The 21,446-nt window shown below is 39.8% G+C and overlaps 2 pseudogenes; both read right to left on the minus strand.

Annotated features, from left to right (window-relative positions):
- Positions 1–259: 259 nt before the first annotated feature.
- On the minus strand, positions 260–359 carry LOC127109189 (uncharacterized; annotated as a pseudogene).
- A 13,007-nt stretch (positions 360–13,366) lies between these two features.
- On the minus strand, positions 13,367–13,937 carry LOC127104556 (uncharacterized protein At3g06530-like; annotated as a pseudogene).
- Between the last annotated feature and the right edge of the window lie 7,509 nt (positions 13,938–21,446).

The raw sequence follows: 21,446 nt of genomic DNA on the forward strand, positions 1-21,446 counted from the left end.
GTGCAACAGAACCAATTCTCTGGAAATCCTACCGAGGATCCAAACCTTCATTTATCCGTATTTGTCCAATACGCTGATACTGTTAAAGCTAATGGTGTCACTTCAGAGGCAATTCGACTTCGTCTTTTTCCTTTCTCATTAAGAGATAGCGCTAGAAGATGGCTTCAGTCTCTCCCTTCCAACTCTGTCACCACATGGAACGAGTTGAAGAAAGTTTTTCTTGCCCGATACTTTCCGCCAAGCAAAACAGCTATGTTAAGAGCCCAGATAAACGGATTTAAACAGAAAGACAACGAGTCTCTTTTCGAAGCATGGGAAAGATACAAAGACATGATGAGACTTTGCCCACACCATGGTTTGGAAGACTGGTTAGTAATTCACACATTTTATAATGGTCTCTTGTACAACACAAGGTTAACAATAGACGCCGCTGCAGGTGGTGCACTAATGAACAAACCTTATGCTGATGCTTACCAGCTTATCGAGAGCATGGCCCAAAACCACTATCAGTGGGGAACCGAACGAACAATGGTGGAAAAACCTCAAACGAAAACTGGCATGTACGAGATAAGTAACCTTGATCATGTTAATGCAAAAGTGGATGCTCTGGTCCAGAAAATTGAAAGTTTAAATGTATCACCTCCAGCCGCCGTGGTTGCTATAACTCAGAATTGCGAGGTCTGTGGAATCCAAGGTCACACTCCTACGGATTGTCAACTCTTAACAGGAATCCAAGCAGAGCAAGTAAACTACGCTCAAGGAAGCCCCTACTCGCATACCTATAACTCAAATTGGAAGAACCATCCAAACTTTTCATATAAGAGTAATAACGCTTTATACGCACCCGGACAATCTCCAAATCAAGCCCCAGTTATACCTCCGGGATATTAGAAACCGAACCCATCCATGCCTAACAATAACGCCCCTAGGAAATCCAACTTGGAAATCATGATGGAGAACTTTATAGCTTCCCAACAACAAACCAATAAAGATTTCTTAAACCAGAATGTACACACTGGAGAACAAATTAAACAACTAGCAAGTAAAGTAGATGCCCTGGCTACCCATAACAAAATGCTGGAAACACAAATATCACAAGTAGCTCAACAACAAGCGCCTACTGCTGCCCCAACTGGTACATTTCCTGGACAGCCCCAACCTAACCCAAGAAGCCACGCTCATGCAATTATACTGAGAAGTGGAACGGAAGTGGAAGGACCGTCTGATCCAAGGATGGGAAACCAAAACTTTCAAAAGTCAGCTGAGGAAGAAAATAGACCTAAGGAGAAGGAAGAGAGTAATAAGGAAACCATGGAAAAGAAGGAACCTTATGTACCTCCACCACCTTACAAACCGCCGATCCCTTACCCTCAAAGGCTTATTAAGACCAAAGATGCGGGCCAATTTAAAAAATTTGTTGATCCCCTTAAACAATTAAACGTTACAATCCCGTTCACCGAAGCGATTACGCAGATGCCCTCATATGCCAAATTCTTAAAAGAAATTCTTTCTAATAAAAGGAAACTTGAAGATAGCGAAACCGTTACACTCCCTGCCGAATGTAGCGCTATAATCCAAAACATGCCTCCTAAACTCAAGGATCCGGGTAGTTTCTCTATACCCTGTCACATAGGAAAATTTGTCATCGACAAAGCCTTATGCGATTTAGGAGCCGGAATTAGTGTTATGCCTTTATCCATATGTAAGAAACTGGAAATGGGAGAATTAAGACCAACCAAAATGTCTGTGCAACTAGCAGATCGTTCCATCAAATATCCTGTAGGAATTCTTGAAAACGTTCCCGTACGCATAGGTCAATTCTACATTCCAACTGATTTTACAATTATGGACATTAGAGAAGATGATATTACACCCATTATACTGGGAAGACCGTTCTTAGCAACTGCCGGTGCAATCATAGACGTAAAACGAGGACGACTCACCTTCGAAGTAGGTGAAGAGAAAATTGAGTTCATTCTTTCCCAATTCTTGAAAGCACCTGCAATAGAAGATACATGTTACTTCATGGATATCATCGATGAATGCATAAAAGAAGCAGAGTTAGGAGAAGACAAATCATCCGACTATCTTGTAGAAGACAAATTTAACCAATGTTTAGCAATAACACCGGACCCTACGCAGTGTCTTAACAAACCAACCCTTGACCTGAAAACACTTCCCAAAAATCTGAGATATGAATTCCTAGACTTAGAACTTGAACGACCTGTGATAGTTAATGCAGACCTAGGAAGACTCGAAACGGAAAAACTCCTACATATTTTAAGAAAGTATCCAACCGCACTAGGTTACAACATCACCGATCTTAAAGGAATAAGTCCTTCTATTTGTATGCACCGCATCATGCTAGAAGAAGACTGTAAAACCTCTAGGGAACACCAGAGGAGACTAAATCCGATCCTGAGTGAGGTAGTGAAGAAGGAAATAACCAAGTTATTAGAAGCAGGTATTATATATCCTATATCTGATAGCAAATGGGTTAGTCCTGTACACGTAGTACCAAAGAAAGGAGGCATAACCGTTATCGAAAACGAAAAAGGGGAAACTATAACTAAACGAATCGAATCGGGATGGAGAATGTGCATTGACTATAGGAAACTAAACAAAGCAACCCGAAAAGATCATTTCCCTTTACCGTTCATTGACCAGATGTTAGAACGATTAGCAAAACATTCACATTTCTGTTATCTAGACGGTTATTCAGGCTTCTTTCAAATGCCAATTCACCCTGATGACCAAGAAAAGACAACGTTCACGTGCCCTTTTGGTACCTTCGCTTATAGACGAATGCCGTTTGGCCTGTGTAATGCTCCTGCAACTTTTCAAAGATGCATGATGGGAATATTCGCCGACTTTCTCGAAAACATCATGGAAGTATTTATGGATGACTTTTCCGTATGCGGACAAAGTTTTGAAGAATGCCTTGAAAACCTAGAAAAAGTTCTAGAGCGATGTGTAAAAGTAAACTTAGTACTTAACTGGGAGAAATGCCACTTTATGGTACAAGAAGGAATTGTTTTAGGACACATCATCTCGAACAGAGGAATTGAAGTAGACAAAGCCAAAATAGAGGTAATCGAAAACCTTCAACCCCCAAGAACCGTGAGAGAAGTACGAAGCTTCTTAGGACACGCCGGTTTTTACCGACGATTCATCAAAGACTTCTCTAAAATAACTAAACCTTTAACCGGACTATTGATGAAAGATGCTGAATTCATATCCGACGATAACTGTTTAGAAGCATTTCAAACGCTTAAGCAAGCATTGATCTCCGCACCCATAATGCAGACACCCGACTGGAATGAACCATTCGAAATAATGTGTGATGCCAACGATTATGCTGTAGGTGCTGTTTTAGGACAACGAAAGGATAAAAAGCTTCACGTTATATATTACGCAAGTAGAACCCTAGATGAAGCGCAAATGAATTACGCCACTACCGAGAAAGAACTCCTAGCAGTTGTATTTGCGCTAGATAAATTTCGTTCTTACTTGGTCGGAGCCAAAATAATAGTTTACACTGATCACGCTGCTATCAAGTACCTCTTAACAAAAAAGGATGCTAAACCTAGACTCCTAAGATGGATCTTGTTGCTACAAGAGTTCGATTTAGAAATCAAAGACAAGAAAGGAACTGAAAACGTAGTAGCAGACCACCTCTCTAGACTTGAGAACCTTGAACCGGAAAGAACATCAATTAATGATGATTTCTCGTACGATAAACTTATAGCTACTTTGGAAGAGAATAACTCTGACAAACAAGTAGAAACCACCTTAGCTATATCTGTCACACCATGGTACGCTGATCTCGTCAATTATTTAGCTGCCGGAATAGTTCCACCTACTTTATCTTACCAGCAGAAGAAACGATTCTTCTACGACATAAAACACTATTACTGGGATGATCCCTTACTTTTCAAAAGAGGCCCCGATGGTATTTTCCGTCGATGTATACCCGAAGAAGAGGTAGAAAATATAATCCAACACTGCCACTCCGCTCCTTATGGTGGACACACAAGTACATCCAAGACCTGCTCTAAAATCCTACAAGCCGGCTTTTATTGGCCAACTATATGGAAGGACGTACATGCGGCTATTAAGGAATGTGACAGATGTCAACGCACAGGAAACATATCTAGACGTGACGAGATGCCACAAAAAGGTATTTTGGAAGTAGAGATTTTCGACGTGTGGGGAATAGACTTTATGGGACCTTTTCCATCCTCTTTCGGTAACAAATACATACTCGTAGCAGTTGACTACATATCAAAATGGATCGAAGTTATAGCTTCTCCAACAAATGACACCCGAGTAGTAACTAGACTCTTTAAGAATGTAATATTTCCGAGATTTGGCATCCCAAGAATAGTAGTCAGTGATGGTGGATCGCACTTTATATCCAAGGTACTCGAAAAACTATTGTTTAAATATGGCGTGAGACATAGGATAGCGACACCTTACCACCCTCAGACCAGTGGACAAGTGGAAGTATCTAACAGAGAAATCAAGCAAATACTAGAAAAAATAGTCGCCACTTCAAGGAAAGACTGGTCATTGAAATTACCAGAAGCTTTGTGGGCATACCGAACTGCTTATAAAACTCCCATAGGGACAACCCCATTTAAGCTCATTTATGGAAAATCCTGTCACCTCCCGGTAGAATTAGAACATAAAGCCTATTGGGCTATTAGAAATCTGAATTTAAACTATAAGGCCGCCGGCGAAAAGAGAATCCTTGACATAAACGAATTAGAGGAACTCAGAAGAGACGCCTATGAAAATGCCAGAATCTACAAAGAAAGAACAAAACAATGGCATGACAAGCGTATATCAAGGAAAATCTTCAAGCAAGGCGACGCAGTCCTTTTATTTAACTCTAGACTAAAGTTATTCCCGGGAAAACTACGATCCAGATGGTCAGGTCCTTTTCATATCACTAACATCTTTCCCAGTGGAGCGATAGAAATTAAAGGCAAATCCACAGAACCGTTCACCGTAAACGGGCAACGTCTAAAACACTATCACTATGCGGAAACCAACGAAGATTCGCAAATCCTACACTTAGACGAAATGCCTCCAGGATTAATAGATTGTATTTAACAGTTTCTTTGTCGAGCTTGCGACATTTAAACAAAGCGCTTAGTGGGAGACAACCCACAATTATTTTATTATTTCCTTACATTATTATTATTATTTTTCTACTTTTTCCTTAATTATTCTTTTAATTTCTGTTTAGTATTCATTCTTAATTTATTTTAATTTATTAAAAACTTTTCTCTTCTTTCGGCATTTGGCCAAATCCTAACTAAAACTCATGTTTTTCTTTTCTTTAGCTAATACTAACCAGATGGGACATATTGATCGTATGGGTATCAAATTCAGAGGGATAGCTCAGAAACAAAAGTTCGACGAACTAGCCACTAGAGAGATGCTACCTAGTTTATATGCTGATGATTGGGCTATGACTGCCCTTGGACTAAGAGAAAGTGTCCTGTATTTGCTGAATCAGATAGGATGGGAGACATCCCCTATCCTAAGACATTTCGCCACCTACCGGAGACTAACACTAGAATTCCTTAGCTCATTAATCTATCTACCCAGCCATGGAAAAGGAATTAGCAGAGGTTTTATCCAGTTCAGAATGTTCAACATGGAGTACCAATTTAATATTAGAGACTTTACCAACCTTTTGGGTTTCCCTACCTCCTTTGACACATTCACAGTAAGCCAGGAAGAACTTTTTGAGTATAGAGAACTTGAACACTTTTGGGGTAGTTTGACTGGGAATGATGAGCCCGAGGACCATGAGTTCCTCTCTGGAAACATTCATAACCCAGCTTTCCGTTACTTCCATGGGATCCTGACCCACACCTTATTTGGAGAGAAGCCAAATAGCACTTCAGTTTCACGTGATGAACTCTTCATCATATTCTGTGCTTCCCAGAACCGTCCAGTAAACGGTGCCACCTTTATGCTAACAAATTTAGACCACCTTATCTAAGATGAGCGAGCACCTATTAGAATAGGCGGTCTGATAACCATGATTGGTAACGCTATCGGGTTACGTCAGTCGATTCTCGACCTAAGCCCTTTTTGTGGCATTACCACTATGAGTATACCCTTCCTCTTCAACACCTTGTTTATAGCAAACCTAGGATCTGATGAGTTTGAGCTTATTATTAATAACCAGGTTCTTTGCCTATTTACCTTACCCGATCCTAGGACTAGTGTTCATAACCGCAACAACTGGCTCTACAATCTGAACGAAACCCCCACTCCTGCTAGATCCACTGAATCCATCCAGGACTATGAGATTTGTGATGACCAGATCCCTTATGCCGAATCCGACCCTCGGACACCATCCGACTATTATGATATTGACCCTCCTGGCGACTTCCGACATCATATGCCCGGAACTGATTATAGCACCGCCATTGACGCCTTGATGTCAGAACAAGACGCCCTCAGAGAAGAGTTTACTGAAATGAGACACGAAGTTCTAGGATACATGAGCAGTATGACAAATCAGTTTCACGAGTTGCTACACCGTGTTAACTCTTTTGCTCCTCCGGCCAGAGATCGTGCAGATGGATAGAAATTATTTTCTTAGTTATTTAGTTTTAAGTTAGATTATTTACTAATGTTATTTGAATTCATGTTTGCATTTGTTTCCCTTTTGCATTTTTTGTTTTTCTTTCCAATATTACATTATGATCATTTTATTGAAGCTATTTATTCAATTTTATTATGCAATAGCTATTATATTCTCTACTGTTGCTACCTATAACTTATTGAATTACTAGTGCACTATTATGCAAAGTAGAATAGCATGCAAGATAAATTAAAAGCAAAATAAAATAATCTAAAAGCAAAACAAAATAATAAAAATAAATACATTACCAAAGTAATTCTGTAGAACGCTATTGAAGCCTTGCAAACAGAAAGTGTGACGAGCGTCACACAATCTATGACGGACGGCACACCAAGTGCCTGTTACGATCGTCACACCCCTGTGACGAGCGTAACACCTTTCTGACTAGGTGAACGTTACATAGCCGTTGGAGACGAACGTTACACCCTTCAATTTTTTATCTTCCCCATTTATTCACATTTACCCACATCTATTTACTTTTCAACCACTCCTTTTTTTCCAACTTCCAAATTCTTTTCCTATAAATACCCATTAAAACCTCCCTTCATTCACCACAAACCATTCTCTCCTATCAAATACATTTCTTTTCTTTCCAAATTACTCCTTCAAATTCATTCATCACTATGGCGGGAAATCAGAATTTTGGAAATATCATCTTCCGATCCAATGATGAAAATTATCAAAGGGAGCAATTCGAGCGTTTCCAACAGCGAGGCGTCGTCTCCACCAGGTACCCTGATTTTACTTGTTTACACCAATTAGGATTACTCCAAGGTATCGAATGGATGCTCCGTCAAGCCGACTTAACCTTTCTATGCACCCATAACCAACCCACATACCCCTCCCTAACCTTAGAATTCTTAAGTTCATACGCATACACCACTTCCGCCGATGTAGACGAATTTTTAACCGGCACCGCAACCTTCCGAATGTTCAACACCGAGTACTCCTTAACCCAAAACCAATTGAGTACCATGCTACAATTTCCCACAGAAGGTCAGGTCTACCCCATAATCCCTCCCGAAATAAACTGGAGCACAGTTGCCGTTTCTACCCTTTTTAAGAAAATATCCGGCCTAGATGCCTACAACTGGGAAGAACTCCTTCTTTCCCACATACATAACCCAACCATCCGATATTTTCTCCGGATCCTACAAAACACAGTTTTTGGAAGACCAAACAACAGTAAGGTCAACGCAAAAGAACTATTCTTCCTCGAATGCGTCTTCGAACCGACTGCTAAGGTAAATGCTGCCTCTTTTCTATTTCATCATATCCGCACCTTATGTGCTAGAGGCCGCCAACCCTTTGTAATTGGTGGATTAATCACCACCATTGCACTTGGCTTAAACTTAGGGGACCGACTCCAAACCTTAGAATCTCTACCTCCCCTATTTATGGACATCAACTACTGTCGATCCAGCCGCATGATTAAGAATAGAGTAGGAGGAGGATATTATCTTATGGTGAACAACCAGGCCATCCCAAGCGTTGTCCTACCCAACATGGCCCTGACCGATGTCACAAACCGCAACCGCCTCCTCTATGATCTAAATGCTCCCGAAGCCACCGAGCCTTCACAAGCAAACCCGCCCACAGACGAGTTTGAAGAAATGGAGCAAGGTGACCAACCTCCTGCACAACAATCAGTCCCGCTCAACCCTTCCGATAATGCAACTGGCCCATCCTCACGTCGTCGACGAAGAAGGCCTGCAACCAACGACGACATCATGGATGCTATTGATGGTATGCAAGCACAGAATGTCGAGATGACGCAAATGATGCGTCAAATGCAACAACAACAGGATGCTAGGAATGCCATAACCGACCAGCGGTTTACTGAGTTGTTCAGCAGATTTGACAACTTAGACATACGTCAACGATCACCTGGCCCAAGAACAGGAGGCGGAAGGCATAATTAGTTGTAGTTTCTTTTTCCTTTCCCTATTGTATTTCCTTCCCTTCAAACATTGAGGACTATGTTTCATTTAAGTATGGGGGGGAAAACCTTTTCCTTGTTCTTTCAACCTTCCCTTTTCAAGTATGTTATTTTTCCCTTTCATTGTTATTTCCCTTTGTTTAAAAAAAAAAAAAAACATTAAAATTTTTAGTTAAGTCCCGAGTGTGAACAAATTTCTATTATCTATTCCCTCAAATTTTCATGAGCCACAACAAAAATTCAACACCCAATAAGTATAAAGGTTGCTCATTTTATCGAACTTGAGACAAATTAAGACAAAGACTACTGCCGCCAAACACTCTAAACGAACCTCAACACGTTAGATCAGGATAAGTACCTATTATACCAATCCCTTGAACTTTTAGTTTTATAGTAACCCCGAGTAGTTCATACAAGAAGTCAGCACCATCTTAATAGCAAACTACGTGGAGGGCCGATGAATATAAGTGAATGATTCCCAAAAGTAACATAAAAATATATATATCAGAAAATGCACTAATTAAGTTGGGTGATCCTTACCAGATCATTTAATCTAAAGGTTGCAATCATACAAAAGCATAAGATGAAAGATCCATTATGAGTTGGTTCAGCAGGTTTCTGGTACTGAACTTGGTAGGGCGGACTACGGTCCGATCCCCCGCAATTTGCAATGGACTGAATAACGAAGTTCTCCGACTTATGTACCAGAACTTCAAGCTAAAAAGGGAATCAGAATCGCTAACCGGTTACTCCACTATGTGCGCGAAAAGATAAAGGGCTTAATGTGATTTCGCTAGAATGAAAACGGGTGAAATAAGAGTGAAGGAACTAGGATAGCTATCATAGTGTACTTGAACTGATTTGCATAAGGTGGGGTTATCTAGGTTGTGACGGTGGTTGTTGATGTCAAGATTTAACTCAAGTTACCTCTAAACAAAGTTTACATGCAGCCTAATACGAATTGACGTGTGTTTTGAAATTTCATCTGGCTAAAAATCTTAACAAGTTCTATACTGTATTTTGCTTGAGGACAAGCAAAGATCTAATTATGGGGGAGTTTGATAACATGAAATTATATCACATTTTAGGACTTAATTCAATTAAATTATATTATTATTTATTTCAGTTCACTTCATTTTATTAGATATTACGCGGTATTTTCTTCCTATTTGTCTCAGGTGGTTTATTTGAAGCACAAGTAAAAATGGAAGAAAAGGAGGTGCAAAAAGGAGAGAAAATGAACCAAATATCAAAGCCCAGCCCAAAGCACAAAACACAGGTGTTGTGCCTGTGACGGACGTCACAGAGGCCGTGACGAGCGTCACGCCTTGCACACTCCTGTGACGGACGTCACACATGGTGTGACGAACGTCACACCATTCCCCTACATTTTTGGCGCAAAGAACGCTTCAGAGACGTTGAGGGAGAGTTGAGCCCTATATCCACGCCCAACTTTTATGCACGTTGAAGACCTTTGAAGCGGAGGCAGTTACTCAAGGCACCAATATAAATAGCCACTTTCCAAACCTAAAAGGGTTCCACGCTTTTTCCATTTTTTTTCCTTGCCGTTTTCGCTTTTGCATTTTCTTTTCCAGCAGCTTAGGCATTGTTTCTTTATTATTTTTACGAGTTCTACACTATTTCCCTTGCAATTTCTATTTTCCTTTTTTTAGCATTTAGTAAATTCTTTTCGCACAATAGTTTCTACACCGGAAACTATTGTGTACCTTTTTACCGGATCTAACCTTACGTTAGAATCTAGTTTTTATTTCCTTCGTTTTAATTTGTTGTTTAATTGAAGAATCCAAGAACAAATCCTACCGGCTTGTGGTGGAGTGTTCAAGACTACTGTTTAACTTATTCAGGTTCTTTAATTATTATTTAATGCTTTGTTTTATTATTTATTTATATTATCTGCCTGGGATGAGTCTGTTTATGCATGATAAGTATTTAAGTTTGTTTAGCATGTCTGGCTAATTCGCTTAGATATCGGTATGTAAAGTAAGCGGAATAAGGAATCAAAACTAAGTCGGTTTAATTAAATTTAAAATTAAAATCACTCTTTTTACGGTCTCAATTTACAGGGTTAATAACAAAGGTTTTTACGAAAGTAAAAGACATAAAGAAGTTAAAATCAATAGAGCGAGAGTTTGAGGTTTTAACTGGACAGTGTAAATTAGACATTAATTCTAGATCAGGGCGAGAGCAAGTTTTAGAGTTAATTAAATTCTGATCTTTTCCAAAAAGTATTTTTAAAGATTGAATGTGAGGACGAGAGTTAAGCATTTGAATTTAATTATATAACCTAAGTCAACAGAGCGAGAGTTTGAGATAAGGGTGTTTAAACGGTCATTGTTTTCTTAAAAAGAGTTTCTACGGACTTTATTGCTTTCAAAAAATGGTTTTTGACTTAATTATAAGTGACAGCTACATTAACATAAAATCATGGTTTATTCAACAGAGCAACGGCGCCAAAAACTTGATCGCTCGACTTCGTGAGTCGAGAATGGGGTACAAACTGCAAGTGCACAGTTCTATCGCGTAGTTTTAAAAGATATCGATCCCACAGGGACTTATGAATCGATATACCGTTATTTAAGGTTACTTCGTAAAGCTAAGGTGAATAATGTTTCTATGTTGGGGGAAAAAAGCTAAAAACTGAACTAAGATCTAGATTAAATATTAATAAAGCGGATATCGGTATGTAGTTCGTCGTAATTAGGGAATCAATTCTTTGCCGGTTTCTTGGTTTTAAAATAAATCTTTTCAGTTGACTTTATTGATTAAAAGTTTTATCTCAAACTCTCGCTCTGTTGAATAAACCATGATTTTATGTTAATGTAGTTGTCACTTATAATTAAGTCAAAAACCATTTTTTGAAAGCAATAAAGTCCGTAGAAACTCTTTTTAAGAAAACACTGACCGTTTAAACACCCTTATCTCAAACTCTCGCTCTGTTGACTTAGGTTATATAACTAAATTCAAATGCTTAACTCTCGTCCTCACATTCAATCTTTAAAAATACTTTTTGGAAAAGATCAGAATTTACTTAACTCTAAAACTTGCTCTCGCCCTGATCTAGAATTAATGTCTAATTTACACTGTCCAGTTAAAACCTCAAACTCTCGCTCTATTGATTTTAACTTCTTTATGTCTTTTACTTTCGTAAAAACCTTTGTTATTAACCCTGTAAATTGAGACCGTAAAAAGAGTGATTTTAATTTTAAATTTAATTAAACCGACTTAGTTTTGATTCCTTATTCCGCTTACTTTACATACCGATATCTAAGCGAATTAGCCAGACATGCTAAACAAACTTAAATACTTATCATGCATAAACAGACTCATCCCCGGCAGATAATATAAATAAATAATAAAATAAAGCATTAAATAATAATTAAAGAACCTGAATAAGTTAAACAGTAGTCTTGAACACTCCACCACAAGCCGGTAGGATTTGTTCTTGGATTCTTCAATTAAACAACAAATTAAAACGAAGGAAATAAAAACTAGATTCTAACGTAAGGTTAGATCCGGTAAAAAGGTACACAATAGTTTCCGGTGTAGAAACTATTGTGCGAAAAGAATTTACTAAATGCTAAAAAAAGGAAAATAGAAATTGCAAGGGAAATAGTGTAGAACTCGTAAAAATAATAAAGAAACAATGCCTAAGCTGCTGGAAAAGAAAATGCAAAGGCGAAAACGGCAAGGAAAAAAAATGGAAAAAGCGTGGAACCCTTTTAGGTTTGGAAAGGGGCTATTTATATTGGTGCCTTGAGTAACTGCCTCCGCTTCAAAGGTCTTCAACGTGCATAAAAGTTGGGCGTGGATATAGGGCTCAACTCTCCCTCAACGTCTCTGAAGCGTTCCTTGCGCCAAAAATGTAGGGGAATGGTGTGACGTTCGTCACACCATGTGTGACGTCCGTCACAGGAGTGTGCAAGGCGTGACGCTCGTCACGGCCTCTGTGACGTCCGTCACAGGCACAACACCTGTGTTTTGTGCTTTGGGCTGGGCTTTGATATTTGGTTCATTTTCTCTCCTTTTTGCACCTCCTTTTCTTCCATTTTTACTTGTGCTTCAAATAAACCACCTGAGACAAATAGGAAGAAAATACCGCGTAATATCTAATAAAATGAAGTGAACTAAAATAAATAATAATATAATTTAATTGAATTAAGTCCTAAAATATGATATAATTTCATGTTATCACCTATTTTAGCTTTAGCCAATACATCCTTACCCTTCTATTTGAATTTCCTTTTACAATTCGTGTCTTCTGTTACTTTGCTGACTCGAGATAAAACAACCTCTCTTTATTTTTTTTGCAGGAGAACACTACACCTACAAGATTCAAGGGCTGATAGCTCTAGTTTGATGATTGTGTACTTTCCAATCAGTTTGGAACCCTTACAGTCTGATCATCACCGGCCAATGGAACAAGGATAGAAGGAAATTCGGCCAAAAATTCAGTTTGTCATTTAACTTGTGACAGACTACATAGAAATGCATAGCACTGAAGACTTTCAACCTGAACTGCAGCAGGAACACCTTCATCTGTGAAAAACTTTAGATAATAGGCGGGCCGGTGATACACTGCACGGCGCAACTAAGAAATGGAGGTGTTCACGGAATGCATGTTTGAACTTTGAGGAAGCAAAAAATACAAACATATCCTTTATCATGCTATCATCCAGCCGATTGCCTGAAGATTCTTTTCTATCAAGGACAGCAAAGCCTGCTGGCAGTATTCATCTTTAGAAATTCTTCGAAGGTTGAAATTTTTTAGATGGAGATGTGTTATTGCATAGAACTTCTAATACACCCTTGTCACGAAGGCATTGCTGCACTATAACCATCCTAGGTGGTGGTGTACCAAAGACTTTCACACCCTCCATAAGCCCCCATGTACCACTCCTTATGTCAAGTATTTGTACTATTCGAACAAACGCATGTGTGTCGTGGTATGGCAATGCGCACAATATCAAATCCCCCTTGTTGTACACGTGAATCTTGTGTCTTCATATCAAATATTCAAAAGTTTGAAGTGCAGATGGTAGCATAAGAATTATTCAACACATTATGTTGATTATTCCGTTCAACCCCATTAACTCTCTATCCAACTCTTTACTTTGGTGGCTGAACAAAATCAATCTCATAATTCCTGAACGGTTCATCGTTGTTAATAAGAACCTCCAAATCTTGAAGAGCAAAAGTGAAAATGGATCCAATATTAATATCAGCAGCTTTTTTAGGATCGAACAGGATAGAAGCACGAGTGAAAGGTTTTCGGAGAGGTGCGGAATCAACATGTGTGATGGATTGTAATAATGTAATTGATCATTTGAATGGAATAAAACACTTTGAATGAAATTTATATGGCCATGATTTGCACTAATTGATATTTGGAATGAATTTGAACATGAACTGTGGTGCATATGACTTGAATAGCAACTGAATAACAAATTATGGTGTTGCAAATGTAATGAATTGGAAATGGAAATGGATATGCAATGGTAATTGAATGTAATTGGACATGAAAATATGTGTATGAAAATGAGTTTGGAAATGCTTGAAAGCTAAATATTATTGAATGTTATGAAATGTGTGTATGTGCTATTTTGATTTGGGATGAACTATGGATGAAAAATGGATCATGTTTGGTTATAAAATGGATTTTTAGAAATAATCCAAGACTAATTTAAATATCAATTTAAATAATAATAAAAAATCAGTAAAAACCAAATTAAAATCAAATTAATTCATAATTTGTTAAAATTACTTTGATATCAATTCTAACATTTATTAAAATCAATTAGAGTAAAAATAACAATTAAAATTAAATTGAAATTTGGAATTAAGCTTAATTTGAAATTAAAATCAAATTGAAAAATTAAAAAAAATCAAATGATTAAAATCCATTTTATAATCAAAAGCACCATGATCAAAAAGGCACAGACAATGACCAATGTGTAACAAAAATATGGATTTGGGAATGAATGTATGAAAATGAACCTTAGGCCAAGTGCCAAACAAAAATGAAAAATTCAGGACCAAAATCGGGGTATGACAGGTGGCCTATCAAATTGACGATCAATCCCCATTCCTCTCACTTTGCACCCAGCTCTCTGTGCTCTCTGTTGAGGGAACTGATGCTGCTGTTGTACCGACTGATTACCAATAGGAATCATTACCGCAGCAGTATTCTGGTAGTAATGACCCCTACCGTGTCCGCTCTGGGCATGGACATTCACAGCACTCGCGCCATCCTCCTTCTTATACTGACCATCACCAAAGGATTTCTTCGTTCCAGACGATGAAGCATTTCCTGGTATTTTCCCCTTCTTCAACCAGTCTTCAATCCTCCCCACCTTCTCGGCAATGACTTTCTGCCCCAAGGCGAACTCTTGCATGACATTGATCAGCTCTCCCATCTTCTCTTTCAGCTCGAGAAGGTCGGCGTTGGGCGGATTCACCATTCCTGTATCAATCAAACAGGTTAGAAACTGACACCTGCAAAACAGAAGACAAGTTATTATGGTTATGCATGAATGAAATGTCTATTCACATGAGGAACACTTTGTCTCTCGATCCTGGCTTCATCGAGACAGATAAAAATCCGGCGGCAACATTCTAACATTCATCATTTGATTTCATCATACGGATCAGAGATATGTGATTTTAGAAAAATACCCCAACCATGTGTGTGCTGTGTGAGTGCATACGGTAAAGCAAATAAAGCTTGAAGATCAACCACTGAATGAAAACAACCATTGTATATCAAAATACACAATAAGTGCCATAGTCATACATCAAAGCTGATACAATTCTCCAGAATCGGGAAAGAAATACAAGCAAATGAATTCCGTCAACATGCCTGACGGTAATTCAACACAAATGACAAAGGTCTAGCCTGATGAGGGTCCCACAGAAGGCCCTATATCATCAACCATCTTCGCGAACTCTGCGGCGAACCTGAGCTCGGTGTTCTCTTGCTGTAATCTCCCCACCTCCTTCTGGTGAATCTTCATCTGCCTGAAATAATGATCTCGCTCAACCTGATAATGATCTCTCTCGGCGATGATCTTCAGATTCTCTGCTTCCTTAATCTTCAGCTTTGCCTCCCACTCAGCGACGAGGACTCTGACTCGGTCGTCCCTCTGATCTCTCACGAGGATTTGCCTCCTCTTTTCATCTTCAATGACCTTTGAAGCTCTGGCTAGCTTCTCTTTAGTGACGTCGTGCTCCTTTGTCGATGACGCTAAGGCTTGGCTGATCTTCCCATAGTAGGCAGTATCCATCTCAAAGCGCTTGGCTTCCAGGGCATGTCGCTTATCCTGATCTTCCATCCTTATTTTGATCTCCTGACTAGCCGTCTGAATCCGAGCAACACTCATCTCCAATTCGGTTTTCTCTGCAAGCAACTGATCTCTGGCTCTCTTCATCTCGAGGAATTCTTCCATACTGATAGAAGAATGCAGACCCTCAATCATAGGACACCCAGGATCACCTCCCGGAAATGGTAGATGTGTAATCTCGATCCTCTTCCGAAGCCAATCATCAAATAGAGGAAAAGACCGATTGTTGACCTTGCCAAAAGGAACCTTTCCTTTTCTCTTAACGTTGCGCGCCATGACCCAGACACTTGTCTCACCTTGGCCTGATTACCCTCAGCTGGGAAATAGAAGGATTCCTGAATCTCTCGCTCAAGAGGAGGAACCTCCATAGCAAACCCCATTTGTCTCCTAAGAAGCGTCGGGTTGTAATTAATGCAACCCTGAACTCCTATAAGAGGCACATTGGGAAAACTCCCACAGCTATATATGACGTCTCGTCCAGCCATACCGTTATGAGTCCAAGCTATATCAGCAGCCCGCAAACCCATCAACCTGACCGACCACTTGACCGTAGGATCAAGAGAAGCAAAAACACCTAGGGAAGGCAAGTACCCCATAAACCATTTGAATAGCAACTGAGCACAACACCGGATCAAGCCACCACGCCGCTTCTCGTTCCTGTTATGAACCGAGTAATAGACATCTCCGATAAGAGTAGGAATAGGGTTCCTCTGTATGAACAATCTGATAACATTATGGTCCACAAAGCTCTTCTGATTAGGAAACAGAATGACACCATAAATGCCCACAGCAATCAAAGCACAGACTGTCTTCCAATTACCCGCAGCAGCATGTTCCTTGGCCTTAGCCTCCAAGAAACTCAAATGAAAACCCGGTAATTTTCCTTTCTCCTTCAAACCCTCCTTGACCATCTCCGGACTCAAATAAAGAGCACGGGAAATCCCAAGGATGTCAAGCTGTCCCCCAATGGCACAGAAAGGAATCTGATCTTGGATCTGCATACCCAAGATGCTGGCATAGTCCTCCATCAGAGGCCCCAATAAGTAATCCGGGAACACAAAACATCTCAGACCCGGGTCATAGAACTGGAGAAGTGTATGAATGGCGCTCCTGTCGCTGTCAGTGAGTCTGAAAGCCATCTTCAGAATACCACCGTATGCCTCTCTGAACATCCCCACATGGTCGGGCGTAATCAATGTTATCATATCTCTCAAATCATCAATCTCTGGGTTGAAGAAACTGTAGACAACATCGTCCTTCAAACCGGTCCTCATATCTGAGCAAAAAGTCTCTCGACCAGGACCTCAATCAAAAATGTCCCTGCATATGGATAAACATGTGTTAGATGCAGATAAATGCAAAATGTGATGATGCTGATGAATGAATGCAATGCATTGCCATCCTCCAAGTCATCCGAACATCTGTTGCTCTGAATCACAACCCTGATCTCTGAACTGATCACCACCATCTGAAGGAATATGTAACCACAAATCCACCTCAAGGGTTCCGAAATAAACGGAACTGAAAGATACACCATCATCATCATCAGACAAACCCTGAGCAGATACCCGTAACCATCTCTGAATCGGCCCGGGGAATCCTGAAATAAACGGATCCCCACTGATAAATAACTCGGACAGCACTCCGGCGTCTCAGAAAGAAATGCCCATAAATCCAACTTATAAATAGGACTCTGATCAACGGAACCAATAGTCACCAACAAAGTCACCATCTGAACATGCATCTGTAAGAATCAACCCTCCCCTCACAGGTGAATTCTAATCAGGTTATCCTAAGGCGGATAATAGTCTCGACAATCAGGCAAAGATACTCAATGGGTTTGCCCTTTCGGGTGTGCCATTGTAGCTTTCTTAAGATTGTTTAAACCAAAGATCCGGGAAATGATCGGTCACCGAAGTCAATAGTTCAGATGAGGTGACTCAACCAAAGTGGAACCCCACAAAGGAAGAGCACTCAGATGAACCTCGTCCGGCTTGTGGTATGTCACGTTACAACAATATGCTGATAAAGCAAATGAGGAACGTGAGACCACACTAATCCTAGGTGTGTACTCGGGCCTGGGTTTTAGCCCCACTCAGAACACCCACCCCAAACAGAGGAACCACCTGTACAGAGGACAGCAACATGATAGTATGATGCATGCAAATATTTATGCAAATATATACACAATCAGAATAATAAATGCAATAAATAAAGCGGCACAAACAACCTAAACTATCCTAGAACGCTAGGAGAGACTCGCCTAGGGAAGATGGACCAACACAGGTCAACATCTCGATATTCCCCAGCAGAGTCGCCAGCTGTCGCATCCGCGAAAAACAACCGGCGGGCTGAAACAAAAACAACACAGAGCCGCCACCGTGCGTTATTTATCCCAAAGAGGGAAAGGAAACGCTCAAAGTAAACCTGGGAAAAGCATGGTCTTGCGACCAAAGAGAATGGGATCGGGAGTCGGTTATGCGAAGGGAAGGTATTAGCACCCCTACGCATCCGTCGTACTCGACGGGATCCACGCTCAAAAGATAGGAAAAGGTTGCTAAAACAAACATCACACACACACACTGAAAACAACACAGGTGGAGGAAGAGGGGAGAGGGCTCGCTAGGATATCGCATCCTATGCCTACGTATTTCATCTGGAACGAGAATCAGAGCTGTCGTAGTTCGGCTCACGCACGCCGAAACAAACACACGCAAAACAGGCAAACATGGAACCCGAACGCCAATCGCTGGACTTACATCAGCTTCCGAACCAAACAAACCCACACTGGAAACCAGATGCCACTTGATGGACTTATACCGGACTCCAAGCACACAACAAGAGGATATGGAATGCCAATTGCTGGGCTTACATCCATCTCCTACACACACAAGAACAAACAAGCAACAAGTTACTAAGGAGTCGGGAACTCGAGCCTAGCAACTGTCAAGCAAACACCAAGAAGGGTGAACACACAGACTAACAGGGAGTCGGGAACTCGAGCCTGATAGCTGTCAAGCACAACACACTAAAAAAAAAAAGGGTGCCCGGAGAGACCTCGCACGGTCTCCTGCCTACGTACCTCATCTGGTATGAGGATCAGGGCGACGTAGTTCCCCTGAACGGGAAAGAAATTCTAACCAGATACAAAGGGAGACACGCTACTAGGGAGCTGGACTCGAGCCTAGATGTTATCATGCATCATTGCCCTATGTTATGGTTTCTATCTACTTGCACAACAGCAAGCTAATCCTAACCAGGAAAAAAGCAAAGCATGCAAGCATAAACAAAACAAATCAAACATTCACAGTTAGCACACACTATATACAGACAGATGTGGCTCAATCAAGGGTTAAGTTGCAAAAGCAACACAATTGTGTCAGGGTGGTGTTAGCTCTTAACCCTGACATTGAGAGTCAGGGTGAAGCTGATGAAAGGTGAGTGAAGATTAGACTTCACAGCTCTTATCCCTGGCCAGGGAGAGCTTCAGACAAAGGAGCGTGGGTTCAGAAAGTGGGAACCCTTCTACACTCATGACTCTGACTCAACTGTACAACTGTACAAGATCTTGGGTTAATGTCCCAATGCATCAACACAGTGGTGTGAGCAGAGGGACGACTCAACAGAATAGCAGGAGATGGACTACACACCTCTTGTGTCTGCCAATTGCCTTAACAAAGGTCTTTTCCTGCTTGGGGACAAAAATAAACAAGCACAAACATTGCCTCTTAAGGAGGACTTCAGACAGGTGCCTGGCCAAGTAACAGGCCAGGTCTTCCAGACTACATGGAGAAAAGAAATTCTACCTCAATTGGTTAACACAACCAAGCAACAGCACAGCAAGTTCTCAAAGAACTATTAGCAACTAATGTACCTGAAATCAATCAAATACAGTCAGTATTCAAGTCACAAAGTCAAAACAGACAGATAAGAACCAACAGACAATGCAATCAATCACATGTGCAAAGCACAAACCCAAAGCAAGTGAGCTAAGCACCCTACAAAATAGAACAAGTTAGTTCATAACAATCAACCAAACTCAATCAACTTGCATTAATCTCCTTAAAGCATTTGCCTCTTAACCTGAAAAGCCAAACTCAAATATGAGAACCAAGACCACTAGGACAAGCCTAGGGTCAAAAGGAGATGAAAAATCCAAAACAGCAAGTGAAAATTATCCAAAATCACAATCAAACAATCAAGAAACCAATCCAAGTGATTCCACACTCATATCATTCATCATTATCATTTCATGAACAAAATAGCACAAAACATGCAATTTGCAACCTCAAAGGACCAAACAGAATGATCACCATCAAATCAATACCAAAACAGCTCAATAAATTCCACAAAAATTCACGTCTACACAGACCACATTGAATGAGTAGCATATAAAATTTCAGGCTATTTGGACAAGTGGAAGTAGGGAAATTAAAATCAGGAAGTCATGGTATGCAAATACAACTTCAAATAAGGCCACAAAGCATGTGTCAACTTCAAGCAAGTGTAAAACAGTGGAAACAAATGATAAATGAATCACTCCAAAGCCAAAATGACATTAAACATATTAAGAAACAATCCACCAAATTTCATCTTCATATGATAAGGAATGAGAATTTCACAAGTCATGTAAGTTGATCACTCAAGAAAGATTCACAAATGGCTAAACAGCAAAGAAAATTATCAATCAAATAGGAAATGGATCAACAAATCCTACAAAAAATCATGGTTAAGCCTAACATACAGATGGAATCACATGCAAAAATTCAGGGCAAATGGAATTCAATAAGCATGGAAACAAAATTCAAGAAGTGGACATAACATAGTGTGACACACATTGTCACACTCAACTTGATCACATCATATCTATCAATCCAGAAACTCAAAATTAGCAAACTATACATCAAAATCACCAGGAAAGAGTCAAGAACATGCATGTAAAAGTTCATGAATTCCTAATGAAACATCAAGATTTTATGATCAAAATGGTGAGCATTGTACACAAATGACACATTCAAACAATCCCTAGGCATTTAATTTTTCCACACGTGCACAAAAATATTAAAAATCATCATAAAAAAGTAAACATCACAAGGAGAATGGTGAAAAAAGTCTCACCAAATTTGGATTATTTTTGAAGAAGTTATGGATTTTTAAAGATCAATGATCAAAGTGAAATAAAAATTGAAAAAGAAAAATGAAATAATACAAATTAAATGTCACAATGGCAAATGCGTAATTATTGAGTCCAGAAAATGAAACGCGGCGTTTTGTTTTATTGCATGGCAGCATGTGATTGGTCAGGACTCGCGGGAAACAGAAATTTGAACTTAAAGCCAGGAAAAATGGATCAAACACCAACTGGAAACGAGTTCTTCAATTATTCATACATTCATCATCTCCAGAAATCGTCAAGAACAAATTTCAACCAAATTCAACAATCTTTATATCAATGGAATCCTCGTTCAATGTACATCAT

This window comes from Lathyrus oleraceus, chromosome 7 (assembly GCF_024323335.1).
Source record: "Lathyrus oleraceus cultivar Zhongwan6 chromosome 7, CAAS_Psat_ZW6_1.0, whole genome shotgun sequence".
NCBI lineage: Eukaryota > Viridiplantae > Streptophyta > Magnoliopsida > Fabales > Fabaceae > Lathyrus > Lathyrus oleraceus.